This window comes from Dendrobium catenatum, unplaced genomic scaffold, assembly GCF_001605985.2.
Source record: "Dendrobium catenatum unplaced genomic scaffold, ASM160598v2 fragScaff_scaffold_1058, whole genome shotgun sequence".
In the NCBI taxonomy this organism is placed as follows: domain Eukaryota; kingdom Viridiplantae; phylum Streptophyta; class Magnoliopsida; order Asparagales; family Orchidaceae; genus Dendrobium; species Dendrobium catenatum.
Genome location: NW_021319520.1, coordinates 443700 through 467783, shown reverse-complemented (window position 1 = coordinate 467783; position 24084 = coordinate 443700). Strand labels below are relative to the sequence as shown.

The 24084-nt window shown below is 36.6% G+C and overlaps 1 protein-coding gene and 1 pseudogene across 4 annotated transcripts in view; one reads left to right on the top strand and one right to left on the bottom strand.

The window, feature by feature from the left end:
- LOC110092003 (pentatricopeptide repeat-containing protein At4g19440, chloroplastic) overlaps positions 1-22858 on the top strand; it is a 32055-nt gene extending 9197 nt beyond the window's left edge. For 2 of the 4 annotated variants that reach the window (XM_020816339.2, XM_020816345.2), the window contains 2 exons: positions 21415-21499; positions 22458-22858. The gene's annotated coding sequence lies outside the window, so the exon portion shown is untranslated. Of the gene's footprint in view, positions 1-6458; positions 6599-21414; positions 21500-22457 lie in introns of those variants that run through there. The other 2 variants (XM_020816340.2, XM_020816343.2) reach the window with 2 other exon arrangements.
- Positions 5495-7244, bottom strand: LOC110092004 (annotated as a pseudogene).
- Positions 22859-24084: the final 1226 nt, after the last annotated feature.

Here is a 24084-nt window from a genome sequence, read left to right as displayed (position 1 = left end):
TCCATATTCTGATGCATCAGTCTCCTCCAAAAAAACATACCTGAAATTTGGTAGGGTCATAATCGGTACTATGGTCATGACATTCTTTAGTCTCTCAAAGGCTTGGGTAATTGTTTCTCCCTATAGAAAACTATCCTTCTTCGGCTGCTCCATCAGTGGCCATGCTATAGTGCTATATCCCCTCACCCTAGGAAACCCCTCAGCTCATTTGGAGTCTTAAGTAGCGGCCGTTTCATTATAGCTTCAATCTTGGCCTGATTTGTGACCACTCCCTTTTAAGATACCATTGCCCTCCACACTGGGCTATGCAAAGCAACATTTCTTCAGGTTAGCCCGCAGTTGATGCTCTTGCGTTACATCTAATACCACCTTAAAGTGCTCTAAATGCTCTTCGTCGGAGGTCATCAAAGAAAATCAATATAAATTTCTTGAGGTATGGTCGGAACATCCTATTCATGAGGAACTTGAATGTAGTAGGTGCGTTGGTGAGGCCAAGCAGGATTACTAAGAACTCGTAGTGTCCCTCATGTGTCCTTAATGCAGTCTTCGAGACATCCACCCCTCTCATCCTGGTCTGATGGTACCCATACTTCAGATTCATCTTCGTGTTCACCACCGCTCCACATATCTCATACAGTAACCCATCTATTGTCGGAATAGAGAACTTGTCTGGCACGCTTTCCTTATTTAGGGCCTGAATCCACATAGAATCTCCAGGTCCCATTTTTCTTCTTGACTAGTAAGCTTGGGCTAAAAAATGACTCTTGCTCGACTTGATGATTCATGTCTCAAACGTCTCTCGGATTAGCTTCTCGACCTCATCTTTATAGATCTGAGGGTATTTGTAAGGTCTGACACTAAACAGTGGCACCCCCTCCCTCAAGGTCATAGCATGCTTTTGCTCCCTCGAAGGTGGCAATCCTTGAGGTGACTGAATGACCTCTCTAAATTTTTGTATAAGCGGTTGTACTGAAAGAGGGATATCTCCCCCCTTCTCCAACCCGATCCCCTCCAAGCTCTGTAACTCCACCATAAATCCTCCCCTCATCCCCTTGTATGATCCACACTGTGGTTTTGAGAGAAACTTTGGCTTTGGATAATCTTACATCTCCCCTGATCACCTCCTCCTTCCCTACACCATCATTTTCATCGTAAATGCTCCCCAATTGACCTTGTTGTCTCCCAAGGTCTGCAACCAATTCATCCCTAAGATGCCATCAATGCTCTCTAACTCCAATGGAAGGAAGTTCTCCCTCGCTTGGACCTCCTGTATGGTCAGAACCACCCCCTTACAAACTCCTCTGCCTATCTCCACCTTCCATGTACCCATCATCACCTTGTTGCACCCTGTGTCCACCCGCTACACCCCTAATTAGTCAACGATTTGGTTAGAGATGAAATTATGGGTAGCCCCATTGTCTGTCAGCACCACTACCTCCCTATCTGCTTTCTCTCCTCACACGTTCATAGTATGATTTGGAGTGAATCCCACTATTAAGTTCAAGGAGACCTCCGCCACATCTAAATGTAGCTCTTCTTCCATCTCCACATTGCCTCACTTCTACCTCCCTCGATTTTCTCTTTATTACATATGGTGAGAACCTGAAGAGTTTGGTCTTTACCTATGATGCACCGACGCTTCTACTCAAAGAGGCGTGCAGTGTCCGACACGACACTCGTCCGACATGTGTCGGACACACCAAAAACGTGTCCGATTAAAAAAAATATTAAAAATAAATTGGACACGCGTGTCGGACATGCATATCTTAAATATTTTATAATTTTTTAAAAATATAATTTCTTATATTTGACGAGATTTAAACTAAACTTCTTATTTCATATCCACAATACCAAATCAACCTCTGCATTTAATACCCATTCATTAAATATTCTCATTTTCATTTCTCTTTGGCAGTGAAGATATTTTCATCTCCTCTCTTTTTGCACAAGTACAAATCTTTCTCTTGTTGAACCAGAGTTGAAAATAGTGATATTCAATGATGATAATATTGAAGGCCAAAAACAAACATTTAAAGCTAATCCTAATAGTTGAAGCTTTAATGCTTGATGTTGTAGTAAGTGATTATTTGCTTATATTTTTGTGGTTGTACTAGATATTTTGTACTAAATATTTTATATTATAAGCTAGATAAGTTATCATGTCATTCATTTATTATTGTTTGTCATTTTTAATATGATATTACATTAATATATATACACTATATAAAAAAATATATTGCAGTGTCCGCGCCGTACCCGTGTCCTATATTTTCAAAAAAAGCCGTGTCCCATGTCCGTGTCGTGTCGTGTCCGTGTCGCTGTGTCCGTGTCCGTGTATCATAGGTCTTTACACATGCCCAATGTATACCTTTCATCATATCTGAAATACAACCTCTTTATCCTCTTTTCCTATAAATCCATCTCAGTGAGCTTTTTGATGTTTCCCCGAGGTCTCCCTCCTATAGTCTTCTCCTTCGGAGTCTCCCTAAGAATACTCGGTGTCGGCCCCTTGGGTGCCAAGAAGGTGGTAGTCATCATGTATAAATCTCTTGAGTTGTTGCCTCTTGCCCCTCTCTCCATGTGCCTCTGATCCTCCGCTAACTGGGTTAGCTCCATAGCCTCTCTCAAATCATGAGGCCCCATCATTCTAACTATCGTTCGAATCTCTAGTTTTAGCACTTTCATAAAGTTCCCCTTAAGCATAATATCTAAAAGTTGGTCTTGTTGGCTGGCAAGGTACTCAAGCCTTTCATGGAACTCCACCACTATCCTCTCTTGCATCAAAGCGAAGAATTGCTCTGAGAAGTCTCCTCCCCTTCAAAGTCGGAAACGTTCCAACAAGCAATCCTTAAACTACCTCCAGGTCTGTATGGGCCACCTCATATCCCTCCACTTGTACCATATCAATGCTTTCCCCTCTGAGCATAGCCCAGCCGCCGTCAATCACTCCTCTTCCGTCAACCCATTGATGGAAAAGTATCTTTACATCCTATAGATCCACCCATATGTGCATCATCTCCCTCAAAAACATGAATCTTCAGCTTCCTAACCCTCAATCTTCTATGTTCATCTTATTTTCTCCATAACCTCTCATTCCCCAAGGAGGTGGTCTCCCCTTAATTTCCCGATCATCCTTTCTACGCTCGTACCCAACCCCTTCATCAAATTCCCCCCTCCTTTCAAACTTAACTCCATACGGTTATAATCAACCTATCTCCTTTCAAATTTAGCACCCCGCTCATACCCAATCCCCTCACGCATCTCACCATATCCTCTACCCGTCTCCTCCCTAAAAATAGGCTCTAGGGGAGGCATTCTCTCTTCTCCCTCCAAAATATCCAACTATTAATCTTCCTATGGATGGCTGAAACTTAAATTTTCAAATTTGAAATTTGAATTTTTGAAATCAGATTTCAATTGATACATCACGGATGCAAAAAAAAAAAAAGCTAGTAAAAGAGAAGAAAAACATAGGAATACCAATATTTGGCTGATTTTTAGATTATCTCTTCAATAGTAAAGAAATATACAATTGATCTACTATTCGAGAGATCGATCAGCTCTCCTACAAACTCTAGATGCCACTCGGAACTCACAACTAGTAAAATAAAACTCAGCAATAGCATAAACTAAATCATAGACAACTTCCTCGTAAATAGCCCTAGAACACAATGACATAAATAGAACATTCTTAATCAGCATAAACATAATTTAAAAACCTTCGTAAATAATTAGGCTCTTCCTAATTAGCTTAAATATAATTTAGGAAACCTTCCTAATCAATTAGCTGCATAAAAACCTTTCTAATTTTTTCCCTCCTTATATAGTGAATGCTAACTTTCCTGGGCCTCACAAGGGGGCCGAAACCCTCTCCCTGTTGCTACTTTAGTTCCAGCCCAGCAATTTTGTTGGTTTCGGTCGGTCTTGGCTAGCCGGATGGCTCCCACCCTCTGGTATAACAAAATTATGATCAAGATGAAACAATGAAAATGCTATTTGAAATAAGACAACACCCGAATGATATAGAGTACCTTAAATAATCTAACATCCAATATGATCAATCCATCTTTTTGTCTCGAGGGTTGAAGCGAAGTTATTTGTATTGAAGACTGATCGAGCTTTGTTTTATAAAGGAAAAAGTACACAAGCTGATAGATAGAGAATAAAAGAGTGATCTTAGGAGGAATGATAAAATGATTATGCCAAATGGTTTTGTAGAAGGAACAATAGAGGGTTGCCCTCAAATTCTACCTTCCCCCGTTGTGGAGAAGTAATGTCCATTGTGGAGAAGCAATGTCCATTGCAACCGGAACTCAAACTATAAATGGCTGAAAGAAAAATAGTAGCAACATCTACCTGAAAATGCCTGCCAATACTGGATTTGAGAAGTATATAATGGATTGGTTGAAGTTATGTAAACAAAGTATAGGAAATGCTACACATATGGGGTGATAAGTGGTTTCTCAGAAGCATCAAAATGGGGAGATAACTTGAGTAGACACATCGAAAATGCATTGACATGATAGGTTTGGCCTAAAGATGAGTCTGGTGTAATATACTCATGAGGATAGTCTTATTACGATATAATGATCATCAATGAGCTCAATTGAATAATTACTAAGTATAAATTTGACAGGATTTTGCAAATAACATCCTTATTGGCCAACCCACGAATAATTTCCCTATAATAGACAACGGAAGTGGTCTAGCAAGCTCAAAGATCTCATCATTAGAGAAGCATATCGCATGTTTGTTTTGAAATGAAGATAGTTGATTGTGTGGAGGTGAAACTTGGTCTTGATGAAAATAAATTGGAAAATGGACGTGATGCGTCTTGGAAGTAAAAACAAGTAGATAGAAAGAAAATTGCATGAATCAAATATTAGGACGGGTTTTTGGATTATCTCTTCAACAATAATGAAAGATATAAGTGATATACTATTCATGAGGTAGATCAACTCTCCTATAAATCATAGACGCCACTAAGAAACTCACAACAAATCCTAGAATAGACTTTAGCAAAACATAAGCTCCAAACCCTAGACCAAACTCTCCCTTAAATAGCCCTAACACATAGTACACACAATTAAAACCTTCATAAACAGTATAAACACAATTAAAAAATCATCCTAAATAATTAAACCCTTTCTAAACAAAATAAACATAATTATGAAGCATTCCTATACAACTCTCCCTTAATTAGGTACCTTCCTAAACAACTCCTCCTTAATTAGGAACATTCCTAAATAGCTCCTCGATTAAGAATATTCCTAAAGAGCTCCCCCTTTCATTAGGAACCTTCCTAAACAGCGCCCCCTTGATTAGGAACCTCCCTAAACAGCTCCCCCCCCCCTAGACCCCCCCCCAAAAATCCCCCCCCCCCCCCCCCAAAAGATGCACCTTTCCCTCAAGATGGAAGGAAGAGAACTATATTTGATCATCTCATATGGCTCCCATGTTGCTTCGTACTTGGGCAAATCCTCTACTTGATAAGTACCTAATGTGTTCATGCTTTCCCTTGACACACCCCTTCAACTTTCAGGGGCTCCAAAATGACCCCCCTATTTTCTCTCAAAGTCGGGGGTAGTGAAGGTGGTGTGTGATTTCCTTCGCATGCCTTAGCCATGTGAAATGAAATACTGGGTGCAATGTTGGTGAAGGTGGCAATCCAAGCCGATAGGCCAGTGCTCCAATGTGCTTTAAAACCTCATAAGACCAAAGTATTGTGGGGACAATTTCTCATTCATCCTCCTGACTAGTGTCTTCTACCGTTAGGGTTTCATCCCATTAACAGCACCCTGCTTCCGATTCTTATGTTTCAAAACATTGAAATGACAAACTTTCTCAAGTATAGTTCTGGCTTTCTTCTCATCAACTACTAGAGAAAAACTACATGCTCTGGAGTACCATTGTCCAGCCCGTTGATCTGCCTGAATTGATGAGCTTATCTTGCCACCACAACTGTCATGATTGAAGTAGGAACCACTCCAAAGCTTCTTGTAGACAGTTTTTGCCTTATGAAACTTAATCAAGAATAGTTTCTCTGTAACTTTATCATCATTTTCATGTGCCATGACTGAAGCAGTCTGCAGGGCAGCAACCCATAAACCCCCACTATATGCACTAACACTATTAATTTACCAAACATCATAGGTCTGATCAGAGAAGCCGTAATTTTCAATCATTTCATCTCCATCCTTATCAAATTGATCCATATAAGTCATTGCAATATATACCGAAGGCCAAACAGCTCGTGCAAAGGACTTGTCACTCGTGACAATTGTGTCTACAAACTTGTAGGACAAATTTAGGATTCAAGTCATTCCGCCTTTTTTTATCATGAAGAATATAAGCATTAACTTTGAACCAAGGTTCACACAATCCAAGATCATGAGGAACTGCACTAAGAACCTTCCTTGAGATCCACTTGCCATCATACATCATGCTTATTTTCTCAGGTTCATGCATTGTCACAGCAGCAACAAAGTCTCTTTGAATGCTGAGCTCAAGCTTTGGAAAAGTCTAGATAAGGGCAAAAGATGAGTAGAAATGTACGTTATATGTGTTCCACATATAATATTCAATGCCTTCAAGGTAGAGTAATTGGCCAGTATTATCTTCTCCTTGGAGCAATGATGTCCCAAAAGCAGAGTTTGAGGCAATATGGGTATTAAATTTTTCAAGCATAGATGCCATCCTATCAATGATATCAAATGAAGTGTTATTTCATGGAATAGGCTTGCTTAAAGCTTCACAAACGGATTTGATATGTCAAGAGAACTTTCTTTTCTTAATTGTTGCTAAACTCTGGATAGGTGGCAACCCATCTTTCCAAATGATTCCCTCATCATTAAGATAGTATAGGTTATTAAAGAGGGTGATAGGATACCATTCTGGAAGTTCCTTGTTTTGCAGAATAGGTCTTTGACATTCATCAATTTTGGCTTCCCATATCTTGTGGTCCATGATGGCATCATGCACTAGACATGCAGCTGCACCTCCATCAGTGCCATAAAATTGGTAATAATGTCAATGATATATGATTTTCCACTGGGAAAATTTATTTTTGGACATACCCATGCCAAAGCAAACGTGACAGTGCATACAGCTCGAGGAGTAACAATCAATGATGTTGCTACAGCTGCCACAATAGATGAATCTGGTTTTGAATAAATTTGAATTTCTGTGGAACCAATGAATTTCTGTGGAACCAATGTGGTCAAAGGTCTTGTGCTGAATTTCATCCTCTGAATCTTCTGGCTTAATCAATTTGTTGTTAACTTTGTCCTTTGAGATCTCTATATTAGGTGCATCATGCGTCTTAGTCTCAACATTTCCATTATTGAAAATATCCATAACAGTAGAAATCAAAGGTGCTTCCATTGGTTTTCTTTCATTTTTAGATGTTGGCTTGGTTAAAGTGTCTTTCCTGTCTTCGTTTTTGGATTTTGAAAACACAAGTTTTTACGGTGTGGATGTCTCGGTAGAATCAATTTGCACAAGATTTAGGTTTTGATCAACACTATTAGCTTGACTTTGCAAGTTTATTTCTTTTCCTTCTTATTCTTAACTTTCTCCATGTCGATTAGTGTATTCTCGGAAGGAACTTGTGTATAACTTATTGAACTCTCATTTTTCTTCTCCTCAATCATTTGCATCTTCAACTCTCTCACCCTAGGATCACCATCACCCCAATAACTTATTTTTCCTCCAGTGTAGCAGTTATGATGATCCCTCCATATTTCCTCCATATACGGAGGGTGGGAACTCTACCTTTCTTTCACTCTCCTTGCATAATCCGATCCCCATGATTCAGTCCGACTTCCTCCATCTTCAATCTCCCGCTCTCCTTGCTTGAAATGTCTCCCATAGTGTTGATAATATCCACCTCATGATCTATTCTGGATATTTTGATGATAACAAATATATGCTTGAATGTTCTAATTTATGTGCTAAGTATTTCAAGGGTAATGATTTGATGGATGTGTATAATAATTACTTATATGGGATTTACATTGCACAACTCAATTTTAATTAAAATTTGAGCTGGAAGATCTCAAGATGGGCCAAGATGGATAGCTTGGAAATTTTTGTATTAATGTAGGAGTATGTTAGAGATCCATTAATATTTACTTGCATGATTTGATTTACTCAAAATTTAAATAAAATGATTTATCTTACTTCATAAATTACATAAACTCAAATATGGAATGGTAATTAATCATCGAAATTAAATGTAATAAGCTTATGTGATAAAAATTTTATTATGGATTTATTTTGAATTAAAATTTTTTCTCATAAATTTACTGATATATATTTAATTTTATAAGCATTACATCATATTATGTATGAATATTTAATATATATTTAAATACATTAAAATATACATAAGTTTTTATTTTGCTATATATAATATTATTTTGATAAAAATATGGTTTAATTTTTAGTTCTTTAGATTCCTATAATTCTGTAGATAGAAATTTATAGGTTACATTATCCACTTTAGAGCTAAATTAAATTTATAATGAATTTTTAAATATTATCTTATTTTAATATTATATGCTAAGTAGCCATTTTTGTCTTATTTTGAATGTAAATGAAGACTTTTTGAGTTTTCCATATGACTTGACGTTTGCCACATATTTATTTAATATAAATGAATCTTTATCAAATATAATATTATTAATTGATAAATTAATATTAAATTATTAGTTTTATTCAAATTTGATTTTATTTACCATTTTCTTTTAAATATCTCTCTTTCTCTTCATGTGAGGTTGATCAAAAAAGAAAACTCCAGCAATCATTTCATTCATCTTGCCTTCTTTATATGTTAAATCTTGAGAGTAGAAACTTTGATCTTCATTCCAAGAGCTCTTTTCATTTGTGAGATCAAATTCTTTGTTGGAAAGCTTCAATGCACTAAATCGTGTAACATCTCTTGGAGTTCTTAAGTTTGTTTTTTTTTTTCTCTAAATATTTATTTATTGTTATTTTAATTTTTCATCATATATTTTTTAACAAATATTTATTATTTGGTGAAATACTAGTTGAGAATATTATATTATGTCTCCTATGTTAAATCTTTTAAATCCATAAAGATTACAAAGTGAGTATTTTTATTTTCTTTTACGTGGCATAGATTTGCATTTCAAATCGATTTTTTTTTTAAATCATTAAAATGTCATAGTTTATAAGTGGATCTACTCGAGGATGTTAAACGAAATAAAAAGAGCCAGTGTTCTGATACCAATTGTTGGATGACTATGACATCCCAAGAGGAGGGGTGAATTGAGTTTTAAAATTTTTATTAAAAGATGGTAATTAAAATATTTTTAATGATCTTTGGCTAGGAATAAATAGTCATACAATTTTTTATAAAAATGATAAAGAAAAAATAGATGCAAGAAAAGAAAATAACATGCAAAATATTTTTTACGTGGTCCGGTCTGATTCCAATCTGGCTTGCATCCACGCTATATAACTCTCAGGCTAGAATCTACTAATCTCAGGTTTGTCTTACTAATCTCACTTCTTTAAACCAAAGAAATTATTTACAAACTAAGTACCCTCCTATATGACACATACAACCCAATCTAATTGCAATTTAAACTTCACTAAGCTAAATGTCTTAGATCTAGAAAAAAATACAATTTTATGTAAATAATACAACTCAAATTATCTTATAATAAAATGATATGATCTTACAATTTAATTTTAATCACTTCACTACTTGCAAATGAAATATAAAATTTGTTTACTTAAGATATATTTATATTTTGATAAAAATATAAATTATATTTTAAAAAAATATTTTTCTTATTGATTTAAACTATAACTCCTCAAATCATATAATACTTTTAAAAATAAATTAAATTTAAAATGTAAATCTATGCCACGTAAAAGAAAATAAAAAGATTTAAAATAAATTAAATTTAAAATGTAAATCTTTGTTTGTTATCTTTATGTATTTAAAAGATTTAACTTAAGAAATTTAATATAACATTTTCAACTAGTATTTCACCAAATAATAAATATTTTCAAGAAAAATATATGATGAAAATTAAAATAATAACAAGTAGATATTTAAAGAGAGAAAGCAAACTTAAGAATTCTAAGAGATGTTACATGATTTAGTGCGTTGAAATTTTCTTACTAAAAATTTTATATTACAAATGAAAAGACCTCTTGGAATGAAGATCAAAGTTTCTTCTCACAATATTTAGTATGTAAAGGAAAGATGAATGAAATGGTTGTTTGAGTTTTCTCTTTTGAACAATCTCACATGAAGAGAAAGAGAGATATTTAAAAGGAAAAGATAAGTAAAGTCAAATTTGAATAAAATTAATAATATAATATTAATTTATCAACTAATGATATTATATTTGATAAATAATTCATTTATATTAAATAAATATAAGTATCAAATGGTTAGTTACATGGCAAAGTAAAAAATTCTTCATATATATTCAAAATAAGGCAAAAACGGCTACCCATGATATAATATTAAAATCATTTAATGTTTAGAAATTTATTACAAATTCAATTTAGCTCCAAAGTGGGTCATGTAACCTATCAATTTTTATCTACAAAATCAAAGGAATCTAATGAAACAAAAATTAAGACATATTTCTATCAAAATAATTTTTTATATAACAAAATAAAAACTTATGCATATTTAATATATTTAAAAATATATTAAATATTTATACCATAATATGATATAATGTAGATAAAATTAACTATATATCAGTAATTTATGGGAATTATGTTCAATTCAAAATGAATACATAATAAAATTTTTACCTTATAAGCTTAATATATTTAATTTTGTTGATTAATTATCATTCAATATTTCATAACATTTATGTAATCGATGAAGCATATGTAAATCATTTTATTTAAATTATGAGAAAATCAAATAATGCAAATAAATATTAAAAAACCTTTAACATACTCCTACGTTAATATAAAAATCTTCAAGCTATCCATATTGAGTTCTTTCAGCTCAAAATTTGATTGAAATTAAATTGTGCATGTAAATCCCATATAAGTAATTATCATACATATTCATTAAATCATTATACCTGAAATATTTAACACATAAATTAGAATATCTAAGCATATGTTTATTGTCATCAAAATTTATAGAATTGAGGTCGGGTTGAACCATGGGGATCGTGTTAGATGAATATAAATATTAAAAAGTATTTTTGGGCAGAAGCAATAAACACATGTTATATTACAAATAAAGTTTATTTAAAATCTATTCTTAAAATAATCCCTTATGAAATATTTTTTTTTAAAAGAAACCTAAGATTAGTCATTTACTTGTTTTTGGATGTAAGTGTTTTATTTTAAATAAGGACAAGTACTCTTTAGGATATTCAATTTTTGGAAAATATTTTAGAGTTTTTATTAAGAGAAAATTAATTGTTGAAGAATCCGTTCATGTAATTTTTTATGAAAATCCTATAAATTTAATAAGAATTGATTTGAATGAAGATGATATTGAGAATATAAAGAAAATAAATTAGGAAGAAAATGAGGATGATTCATTGCCTAAATAATGAAGATATAATAGAAATGACCCAAAAGAATTAATAATTAGTGATCCTTCTCTAGTTGTTAAGACTAGGAGAAACCTTACAGATGAGGTAGAATATTCTGCATTTCTATCAGAAATTGAGTCTAAAAATACATATGAAGCTTTACAAGATAATTTTTAGATAATTGCTATGAAAGAGAAACTTAACCAATTTATAAGAAACGATGTTTGGGAGTTAATCCTAAGACCTCATGATCAAAATATAACTGTAACTAAATGAGCTTATAAAAATAAGCTAGATGCCTCATGAAGCATTATTAGAAATAAAGTAAGATTAGTTGCACAGGGGTATACACAAATAGAAGGAATAGACTTTGAAGAATCTTTTGCGCCCGTAGCAAGACTGGAGATCATTAGATTACTCTTTGTCTTTGCTTGTTTTAATGACTTTAAACTTTTTCAAATGGATCTCAAAAGTGCATTTTTGAATGAGTATATCGATTAAGATGTATTTGTTGAACAACCACCAGGTTTTGAAAGCATTAATTTTTCTAATCATGTATATAAATTAAAGAAAGCATTATATGGTTTAAAACAGGCTCTACGTGCTTGCTATGATAGGTTAAGTAACTTTTTAATTGAACATAATTTTAAAAAGTTAAAGTAGATACAACTCTTTTTATCAAAAATATTGGAGATGATTTGATTATTATATAAATTTACGTTGATGATATATTATTTGAAGTATGAATGACAGCTTGTGTCATGTGTTTTCCTCATTAATATCAAAGGAACTTGAAATGAGTATAATGGGAGAACTAGCCTTTTTCTTAGGACTTTAAATAAAATAATTAGAGTATAGCACATTCATATGTCAAACCAAGTACATAAATGAATTATTAGAAAAGTTTGATATGGAGAGATTCAAATTGAGTAAAAATCTAATAAGCCCATCAACTAGACTTGATTTAGATGAATCAGGAAAACCAATAAATCAAAAGCATTATAGGAGTATGATAGATTCAGTTTTATATCTTACTACTAATAGGCCTAATATTATATTTGTTATATGTTTGTGTGCAAGATTTAAAGCTGGTCCTAAAGAATCTGATAGGAAATACTTGATTTCAAGTATTTCCTATTCGCTTTTACAACAACTCTCAAGGCAAATTGCTGTCCACAGCAGGAAAATCGTCCAAAACAGAGGAAAAAACAGGAAAAACTGCAAGAACCTTGGAGAAAAGACTTGTATTTTATTAGTAGATGCAAAGAAAATAGCAAAGATACAAGGATCCTCTATTCGAGAGGAGGATCTCACTCTTCCAATCTCTAGAATTCGATCTAGAGCCCAGCCACCAAAGACGAACAAGAAAACTCTTACAAAATATGACATAACCCTAATCCTCTCTTTACTCCCTACTTAATGCATACAATTCAAATCTAATACAAAAGGACCTAATTACCCTTGCTTCCCCTCCTTTTGGCTCCAAGATTCAATTTGAATTTCAAGTGGACCCCACCTAAATCTCCCCCCTCGGCTTCGGCCGGCTCCTCCTGTTGTATACGAACTGAGCCGGCCTAAGGGGCTGGGCCGGTTGGACCTGTCCAAGGAGGACCAGTCTAACATTACCGCCCTCCCAAAGAACCACCTTGTCCTCAAGGTGGAAGTCAGGAAACTGTCGCTTCATTCGCTCGTATGGCTCCCACGTGGCCTCGTAGTCAGGGAGGTTCTTCCATTTGATCAGGACTTCAATTACTCCATCTGTTTTTTGGCAAACCTCCACGAGCTCCAAAGGTTCCAGATCATCTCCATCTCCTCAGTTAATGTCCCTGGTAACTCTGTACTGGTAGCGTAATCCCCAATGGCTCTCCTCAGCTGGGATACATGGAAAACGGGGTGGATCGTTGCCGTCGGTTGTAGCTTCAAACGATATGCCACGGCTCCAATTTTCGCCAACACGTCATAAGGCCCGAAGTATCTTGGAGCAAGCTTCTCATTCCTTCGGTTGGCAACCGTTTTCTTCCGATATGGACGGAGTTTCAAGAATACTTTCTCGCCCACTTCAAACTGAATATCCTTCCGATGCCCATCAGCTTGTTTCTTCATAATCTATTGAGCCCTTAACAGATGCCTTTTTAACTCTTCCAGTGTCTTATCCCTCTCCTCTAAATACTCCTCTACTGAAGACACGGGTGTGCTACTACTCCCAAAATGCACCAAGTGGGGCGGATCCCTTCCGTACAACACCTTAAATGGGGTCATCTGAGAGGCTGAATGAAAAGAGGTGTTGTACCAGTACTCGGCCCATGATAGCCATTTATCCCATAGCTTGGGTGTCTCTGATGCGAAGCATCTCAGATAAGTTTTCAGGCTCCGATTGATCACTTCTGTTTGACTATCTGTCTATGGGTGGTATGCAGTACTCATTTTCAGCACTGTCCCCTGCAGTCTGAACAATTCTTTCCAGAAATGACTGAGGAACACTTTATCCATGTATGATACTATCGCCTTGAGCACTTCGTGTAATCTGACTATCTCCCTGATGAAAACTGTCGCTACTGTCACCGCGGTGTATGGATGACGTAGAGGAATAAAGTGAGCATATTTGCTCAATCTATCTACTACCACCAAAATCACAGTGAATCCCTCAGAGCGGGGTAGCCCATCAATGAAGTCCATAGATATCTCCTCCCAGACTCGTCCTGGTAACGCCAATGGCTGTAGTAACCCCCTGGTGACATAGCTAACTACTTATTTCTTTGACAAATCTCGCACCTGGATACCATCTCTTCCACATCTCTATGCATACCTTTCCAGTACAGCTCTGCCGCTAGTCTCCTATAGGTCTTTAGCAATCCTGAACGACCTCCCACTGCAGTTCCATGGAACTCCTGGAGCAATTGTTGGATGTGTACTGACGTTCTGGGTAACACAAACCTCCCCTAATACAATAATCTCTCCCCCTCCAACGAGTACACTGGATGGCCTCCCTCTTCCTTCAGTAAGTCAGCTTTGATCTTGCTTAGTTCATCGTCTTTGGCGCTCTCCTCCTTTATAGCTACCCAATCTAGCATCATTGGGACTGACACAGCCACTATCTGCAGCTTCCCCATGCACCTGGACAAGGCATCTGCTGCCTTATTTTCTATCCCTGGCTTATACTGAATCTCAAAATCATACCCGAGCAGTTTGGATAGCCACCTCTGATGCTCCTCTGTCACCATGCGCTGCTCCAGCAAATATTTAAGGCTCCGTTGGTCAGTTCTGACGATGAAATGTCTTCCGAGTAAGTAGGGACGCCACTTCTGGATGGCCAAAACAATTTCCATCAACTCCCTCTCATAGACAGATTTCAGTCGGGCTCTAACAGTCAACACCTGACTGAAATATGCAATGGGCCTGTGACTCTGCATCAGCACTGCTCCTAGTCCGTATCCCGATGCATCTGTCTCCACTATAAAGACCTGAGTAAAATCTGGTAAAGCTAAGACTGGGACTGTGGTCATAGCTTTCTTCAACTTCTCGAATGCTGTCGTAGCTTCCTCCTCCCATAAGAATTCATCTTTCTTCAACTGCTCAGTGAGTGGCCAAGCTATAGTGTTGTATGCCTTTACAAATCTTCTGTAGTAACCTGTAAGCCCTAGGAATCCCCTCAGCTCATTTAGATTTTTGGGCAGTGGCCACTTAAGCAGGGACTCAATCTTGGACTGATCTGCTGCTACCCTTCCTTGGATACCACATGCCCCAAGTATTCCACACCGAAGCAGCACTTCTTCAAGTTAGCCCTCAGCTGGTGCTCCTAGAGAACCGCTAACACCTTCTTTAAGTGTCCCCAATGCTCCTCCTCTGTTCTGCTATATACTAAGATGTCATCGAAGAATACCAACACGAATTGTTTGAGATACTGTTTGAAGATCTTATTCATGAGTGCCTGGAACGTAGCTGGGGCATTGGTGAGGCCAAAGGGCATCACTAGGAACTCATAGTGGCCCTCATGAGTTTTAAAGGCGGTCTTGGGCACATCTTCTTTCTTCATTCGTATCTAGTGATATCCTGATTTCAAGTCGATCTTGCTGAAAATCACTGTTCCACTCAACTCATCCAGAAGCTCATCAATCCCTGCTATGGGAAACTTATCAGGTACATTTTCCTTGTTGAGTGCGTGGTAGTCTACACAGAAGCGCCAGCTGCCATCCTTTTTCTTCACCAATAGAACAGGACTAGAGAACGGGCTAGTACTGGGCCTGATAATCCCTGCTTCCAGCATTTCTCTGATCAACTTTTCTATTTCATCTTTCTGAAACTGAGGGTAACGGTATAGTCGTACACTAACAGGTGACACTCCCTCCCTTAACGTGATGGCATGCTCCTGGTCCTTGGGTGGTGGCAACCCTGGAGGTGGTTGAAAAACCTCCTCAAACTCTTGGATCAAGGGCTGCACAGAGAGGGATATGTCCCCCCCTTCCTCCACACTCACTCCTTCTAATCGGTGTAATTCCACCAAGTAGCCTTCCCCCTCCTCTTGAATTGTCTTGATTAGGGCTTCAAGAGAAACCCCTGCCTTGGTCAGCCCCGCATCCCCTTGAATCACCCTTTTCCTTCCACCCTTTATCAACTCCATCCGCAGAGTGCCCCAATTTACTTTGGTTTCCCCCAATGTCTGCAACCACTTCATCCCTAGGATGACATCCGTACTCCCTAATTCTAGGGGAAGGAAGTCTTCCTTCACTTGTATGCCTTGTATCTTCAGCACCACCCCCCTGCAGACTCCTCTTCCCATTTCTACCTTCCATGTGCCCATCATCACCCCATAGCCTCCAGTATTTTCATCCCCAACAGCTCCACAATTTGAGTGGAAATGAAATTGTGGGTTGTCCTACTATCAATCACCACGACTCCACGATCAGCTATCTCTCCCTTTACCTTCATAGTGTGACTCGGAGTGAATCCCACTACGGAGTTGAGAGAGACTTCGGCCACATCTAAATGCATCTTTTCCACCTCCACCTCAGAATCGCTTCCCCCTCCCTCTTCGTCTTCCTCGTCTTCAAAAACGAGGAGAACTTGAAGAGTTCGATCTTTGCACTTGTGCCCTGGCGTGTATTTTTCATCGCATCGGAATCACAACCCTTTTGTTCTTTTCTCCTGCATTTCCTTCTCAATGAGCCTCTTGAACTGCCCCCTATTTCCTCCTCCAGTGGCTTTTTCCTTCGTTCTTTCATCCCTCCTGGGGACGCTCCCTTGGGGGCTAGGTGGGTAGTCGTCCACCTGTAAGTGCCTCCTGAGCTACTACTACTCCTAGCTCCCTTCTCCAAGTTCTTTTGATTTTCAACAAACTGTATAAGTTTCATGGCCTCTCCCAGGTCTTTGGGCATCAGGACCTTCACCGCTGCTCGAACCTTGGCCTTTAACCCCTTCATAAAATTTCCTTCTAGCACCGTCTCGGACAAGCGCTCTACCCTGCTGGCCAGATGCTCAAACCTCTCTCGGTAGTCCGCCACAGACCCCTCCTGCACTAAGGGAAAGAACTGCTCGTAGAAGTCTCCTCCCCGGTCGGTTTGGAAACGCTCTAACAAACTGTCCTTGAATTCTCCCCAGCTCCGGATAGGTCTCCTCTGATCTCTCCACTAGTACCAAGAGAGTGTCTTCCCTTCCAGACACAAGCCTGCTGCCGATAATTTCTCCTCCTCCGTTAAGCCATTAACAACAAAGTACCTCTCTACTTTGTAGATCCACCCATAGACATCATCCCCTTCGAAAATGAGCATTTTTAATTTTCTCACCTTCCGATCCACACCGTTCCCCCTTAATCCTCTATAGTTTCCCCTCTCCCATGTGCCTGGGCTCCCATCATGTCTCCCTATCTTCCCTTGCTCTATCCTGTCCCCATCACCCTTCAAAATCCCCTCTCTGATCTTCAAGAACAGCTTCCTGGCGCCCATGATAACCACCCCGATGCTCCCAACCAGCACCTCTTGGTTCCACGCCTCCATAGCCTTGCCTTTCCCCATATCTTCCTCCTCTCTCCTCCCTCTGGAAAGGCTCCAAATGAGGCCTTCCCCTACTCCCTTCCACGATTTCCACCTCCTCTTCCTCCCGATGGATTTCAGAGTTGGTGTTCTTCCCTGCTGGCCCTTTTGCATCAGATGCCGCCGATTGTGTTTAAAACTCCAACATCTTTTTCATCATATCCCGTAGATCGGTTGCTTGCCCCTCCATGGAAGACGTTTGTTCCTCCACGGTCTCCTTGATTTGATTTATCTCTCATTTAATTCTCTCTTTCAAAGCATCCACCTTTTTAGCCGCCATCCAAAGGAAACCGAAACTTTAAGACATTTCTGGATCTGAAAAAAAATTCAGCAAAAACCTCCTTGCCGTTCAAATTTCAGCCACCGAAAACTATAAAAATCAGCCCCCGATCGGCCCCAAGATGTGCTCTAATACCAATTTGATAGTCAAGTATTTCCTATTCGCTTTTACAACAACTCTCAAAGCAAACTGCTGTCCACAGTAGGAAAACCGTCCAAAACAGAGGAAAAAACAGGAAAAACTACAAGAACCTTGGAGAAAAGACTTGTATTTTACTAGTAGATGCAAGGAAAATAGCAAAGATACAAGGATCCTCTATTCGAGAGGAGGATCTCACTCTCCCAATCTCTAGAATTCGATCTAGAGCCCTAGCGACCAAAGAAGAACAAGAAAACTCTTACAAAATATGACATAACCCTAATCCTCTCTTTACTCCCTACTTAATGCGTACAATTCAAATCTAATACAAAAGGACCTAATTACCCTTGCTTCCCCTCCTTTTTGCTCCAAGATTCAATTTGAATTTCAAGTGGACCCCACCTAAATCTCCCCATTGGCTTCCGCCGGCTCCTCCTGCTGTATACGAACTGAGCCGGCCCAAGGGGCTGGGCCAGCTGGACCGGTCCAAGGAGGACCGGTCTAACAGAATCACACTTAATAGCAGTTAAGCGAATATTTCGCTATTTGATATGAACTTCTAAGTTAGGCTTATGGTATCAAAAATTTTTTTTATCATGTAATTTAGTTGCATATTCTGATGCAGATTATGTTAGTTGTAAAGTTGATAGTAAAAGTTCATTTGGATATATCAATTTTTAGGATCATCATTTATTTCTTGGTCTTCTAGAAAATAAAATTATGTTTCTTTATCCACAGCTTAAGCATAATACTTAGTTGTAGGTAGTTGTGCTGCTCAAGTTTATGGCTAAACCAACAATTAAGAAGATTTTGAAATTAAGCTTAAAATATTCACATTAAATGTGTAACACAAGTGCAATTAGTTTAATAAAAAATTTTATGCAACATTAACGAACTAAACACAGAGATTAAACATCATTTTATTAGAGATCATGTTAACAAAAGTGATGTGGATATATATTTTGTAAACACAGATTCTCAAATAACTGATATTTTTATAAAACCATTAGTTGAAGAGAGATTTTACATGTTTAGATGTAAAAATTTAAATATTAAGGTCAAACATCCCAATCATCTTGGAAGTAAAAATAGTAAGTAAATATAAAGAAAATTGTAGGAATCAAATATTATGACTGATTTTTGGATTATATTCAATATTAATGAAACATACTATTCTAGAGGTAGATCAGCTTTCCCACAAACCCCAAATGCCATTAGGAAATTCACAACAAACCTTAGAATAAACTTTAGCAAAACATAAGCTCCAAAATCTAAACCAAACTCCCCCTTAAATTGCACTAACATATAATTAAAACCTTCCAAAATAACATAAACACTATTAGGAAACCTTCCTAAACAATTAAACCCTTCCTAAACAACATAAATATAATTAGGAAACCTTGCTAAATGATTAAACCCTTCATAAATAGCGAACACAATTATAAAATCTTCCTAAATAGCTCTCCCTTGATGAACCTTCCTAAACAACTCTCTTGATTAGGAGCCTTCCTAAACAATTTCCCCTTTATTAGAAACTTTCCTAAATAGCTCTCTTGATTAGGAACCTTCCTAAACAGCTCTCTCTACCTAGCTGTAGGCCCCCGGCATATCAAGACGAAAGGAGAAGGATGCATTTTTAAATCTAGCAATCCACCGACAACATTTTTGAAGGAGTGATTGGAATTAGTATGAATCACTGGAATAGATGGAATCATTGAAACTGTAAGAGCAGCCAATGAGGGGGACTGCTGAGAAGGAATTGGGATCAAGGAGATAGAAATTCGACTGCTCGAAAGAGGAGAGGATGCGAATGACCATGACCTTTAGCGAGGGAATGAGAAAACCGAAACTTTTGATTGCCTGCCAATAGCCATTTGGAAGTGACCACCACCATTGTGTGGCGTAAGCATAGGCATGCATTACACAAGGCCAAGATGCAATATGAGAAGCTCGCATGTGGCAAGGTGACAAGAAAGTTGAGTATGATTTGATCGTAAAAAGTGCACGAAAACAAGCAATGAAGAGGAGTGTTGGGCTAGCCGGCCACAGGCAAAAACATGGATGAATCTTATAGATTAATTACTTGAGTGAATTCATTACTTAAGGATTCTTCATTCAGGTTACGTTGAAACTCATTTAGGTTGCTTTTTCTTACTTTTGTTATGAGATTATATAATCCTAGTTATGTTTGTTAAGCTTTCTAGTATATAGGTGAGATAAGTAGGTTTAAGGATTGTTGGTTATAGGGAGATTTGTGATAGAAGCAAGCCGCATGATAGGTCAAGGACATGACTTGTTTTTATTATAAGAAGAAATGCCACAATGATAAAAATTATGAAGTTTTGAAGTATTGTGATAGTGGCTACAAGGAAGGCATGTCATTAGATGCTATTATCGCTGATGATTGATTAGTTATAGATTCAATTAATGCTCTTTCTATCATAGTAAAAGTTAAATATAGTGATCAATGAATTATGAACTCAATTTAATAGTATAATATTTGTCCTTTTAAAGATTTGTTTTTCATAGTTGAGATATATACAAGTGGCTCTATTTGTGCAAAAAATTATGTAGTGTCTAAGATAGTTGGCACTCTGAAGATGAAAATGCATAATATTATGACTGCAACATATGGAGCTAGCCATTTACAAGATCTTGAGAAAATATTTTATTTTCTTAGCATTCTTTGTTAAGCAAGAGACATGTTCTTAGAATTTTTTTATTTATGATAAACGTATTTTGATTCTGAGTTACTTTAATTTTACTACCTTTGTTGAAGCATGTGACTTGAGGAAGCGTAAAAATGTTTGCTTGTTTTAGAACAATGGAGAACACATGTTGAGGCTAGGATCATTGGAGATAATCAAATATATTCAAACTTGTGTGCTCATTCTATACCTTTGCATGTTGTATCATGTAGTATTTAGGGTGAAGAGGAGGTTTCTGAGGATGAAAACCCAATGGAGACAACTTTTGATATTGGTGGAGTCATCTCAATATGCAATACATACGCCTAAGGATCTTTCACGTGTCAAGTTCATGCATAAATTATTTGGCGAAGAACAACAATTAGACTCTTTATACTCCCAACTTGCCTACGGAAGAGCTCTTTAAGTGTTCTTTCTTTTTTTTTTTAAACATATTTGAGAGAAGGAGATATTACATAAGGATTATCTACTATATAATGAAGTGTTAAATGGAAAGGTGGGTTTCATTTCTATTGATGAATCTTGTGCTCATTTTTCTGTTGAATTAATAGTGGAGACTAGTTTCTGAACTTTCTTGGGTCCTATTTTACTTTAATATAAAACTCCTAGCATAAATGGGATCTATGGAGGATATCAATTCTACTATTGAACTTAAATATGTATTCCTTCAATTAGCATGCCAATTAATTACGATCGATTTGGTTTTGCAGTTCAATTTTCAGTTTGATTTGCCTACGGAATTGCACTACTCGAGCTGCTCCGCTGCGTTAGATGGTAGAGGCAGCCTTACAAATGGTAATTTTTCCTTTTATTTGTGGAGGAAGTTTTAACTATGGGCTGACTCACTTAGCTGCAACTGTAGCTGCTTTTATATTTCCATTAGGAGTAAATAGGTAGAATGATCCCTAAAGTATTTGTGTGGGGCTGTTTTAGTCCCATATTATTTTAAATGTAAAATTTATTTCCTTGAATCCTTAAATATGATTCAAAATAGGCTTACAATTAGAATTACTGTTTAATTTGATGAAAATTTCATGTAAAGTTCACAAGTTAGGTGGAAAATGAGATATTTCATGCAAAACAAGATTTATAAAAACATTTTTTTTAAATACTGCCATCTCTCATCTCATACGTGAACTTTGCGTGAAAAATTCATCCGAATAAATTCTGAGTTTTATCTGTTAAACTATTTGGACTATATTTGAGGGGTCATTAGACGTGCTAAATAGTTCAGGATTAAATTGATCTCTCACAAATAATACAGAGATATTTTTAACCCTATCCTCATTTTATTACAAAGATCAGTATTCAGTTATACTCTACTCTGTTGCAATAGCATGCATCAGGCCACCACCATTGATTCCCTCCTGAAGTGAATGAAAATAATTTTGTTGATGCTAATTTCTAGGAAAGTATTTTGATCTTATCAGTTAATATTATAAAACTTTCATGGAGAAAAGTTGCTGGATATATTTCCAGAGATTCAAAAGTAGTAGTTTCTGCAAGCTTCTTCTTTTACAATACTCTTCTTCATAATGGAATATGAGAATGTTGGTAGAATCTGTTCTTATCTGTGTAAAAGTTACAGATAATCCAGTTAGGAGGAAAACTATTACCATGACCTGTTAGGAAAGATGTTAGTCAAATGTTAGATGGAATGGTAACTTCATAGTACAAATTATTTTTATATATCCATTATTTCGCTATTTTCCTTTCATCTTCTACCATAATTCTTTTGAAATTCTTGTTGCAGGAAATCTTCGTAGTTAATGATTTCAACAACTTGCTAAATAAATGAGTTGCTATAACTTCTGTTTGAAGCTCTGCAAATTTTCTTGCAGTAAAAATGGCTCACTTTCTTAAGACAGATGAATCCATACCCCAAATAATGGAGTATTTCTCAGCAGACATCACAGTTGATGAGATTAACTTAAGTGGTAAAAATACCATTCTGATTTATTGTACAGTAGCATCTATTCATTCATATAATGTTATTTGTTTATAATTCCAACAGCGTCACAGTTTTCCCATATGTGAGTCTTCTTGTTCCGACTTCGCTGTGAGGTCTTGTAAACAATGAAATAAAATTTCTTCCAATGTATTTCTTTGTGAAATGCTTCATATAAATAAAATTACTAACATCTTTTTGTGCTGTTTCTCTGCTATTGTTCTTTTATTTGAAATGCGGCCTAAGCTGAGGCTTGAGTGGTTTGTGCATTTCAAGCTGAGGCATAAGTTCTATGTTGTTCTCAAGGTCCACAGCAAATGTTGATGAATTATGTGCCATGATAAACCTGCCTAATGTTTCAATTTCCACCAAAAAACTTAAAATTTCTGATTTTCAATGTTTAATTGCTAAGACTTCCTCTTTGCTGGATGGCTGGAAATGTAAATCTCTCTCCCTTGCTAGTCGCTTGCAATCCCTTAATTTCACAAACTCTAATACTATTGCTTGCTGGATCAAATGTGCTATTTTACCTAAAACTTGTATTAAGCAGCTTAATAAACTTTGTGCCCGTTATTTGTGCCGTGGTGATATTTTTGATAGGAAGTTGCAACTTATTTCTTGGAAGGCTACTTGCAAACCTATCCCTTTTGAGGGGCTGGGTATTCCCTACATTCCTGATCTAATTTTTGCTATCACTATGCTTTGATTTGGCGAGTGCTCACTTCTGAGTCTCTCCTCGCCATGCTCTGGAAAATGAAGTACATCTCCTTTTGGATAAATAACAACTATAATACTACTTCAAACTTGTGGAAAGCTCTTAGAGTTTCTTGGGAGAAAATGGAGCCTGATATTCATCTGAAAGTTTGGAATGGTTTTGCTTTCTCATTTATGCGGGCTTTTGTCACGACCCGGCCCAAAAATTCGATCTAACGAGACGGGAATGAAAGTTGGACAGTATTAACAATTTAGGCTTCGTTTGGGACGGCTTTTTTATTGCTTTCTAAAACGGAGTTTTAGTACAAAAATAAAAAATTTTGTACTAAAACTCCGTTTTAGAAAGCAGTAAAAAAGCCGTCCCAAACGAAGCCTTAATCATATCACATACAACTTCTCAATATTATTGAAGAGCCACTAATTTGAAAATACTTTAATCAATCTATGTCAAAACTAAGCATTCACATCAATTATCTTTTACCTATTTTCAATGTTTTGTGGTCTTCTATATAAATACTCTTTCATGTCTGTCGTTTCTAAATCTCTGAAGATTTACTCGAAACATTGTTTAATGGAATAAGTTTACAAAGTAAACTTAGTGGGTAATTTTTATAACACTTAATATATATAAAGTACAATACAATTAACCTTTAATATAAGTCTATTCATTTAACATTGATATATTTTTCCTTCTCTTTGTTTATTTTATTTCATTCAT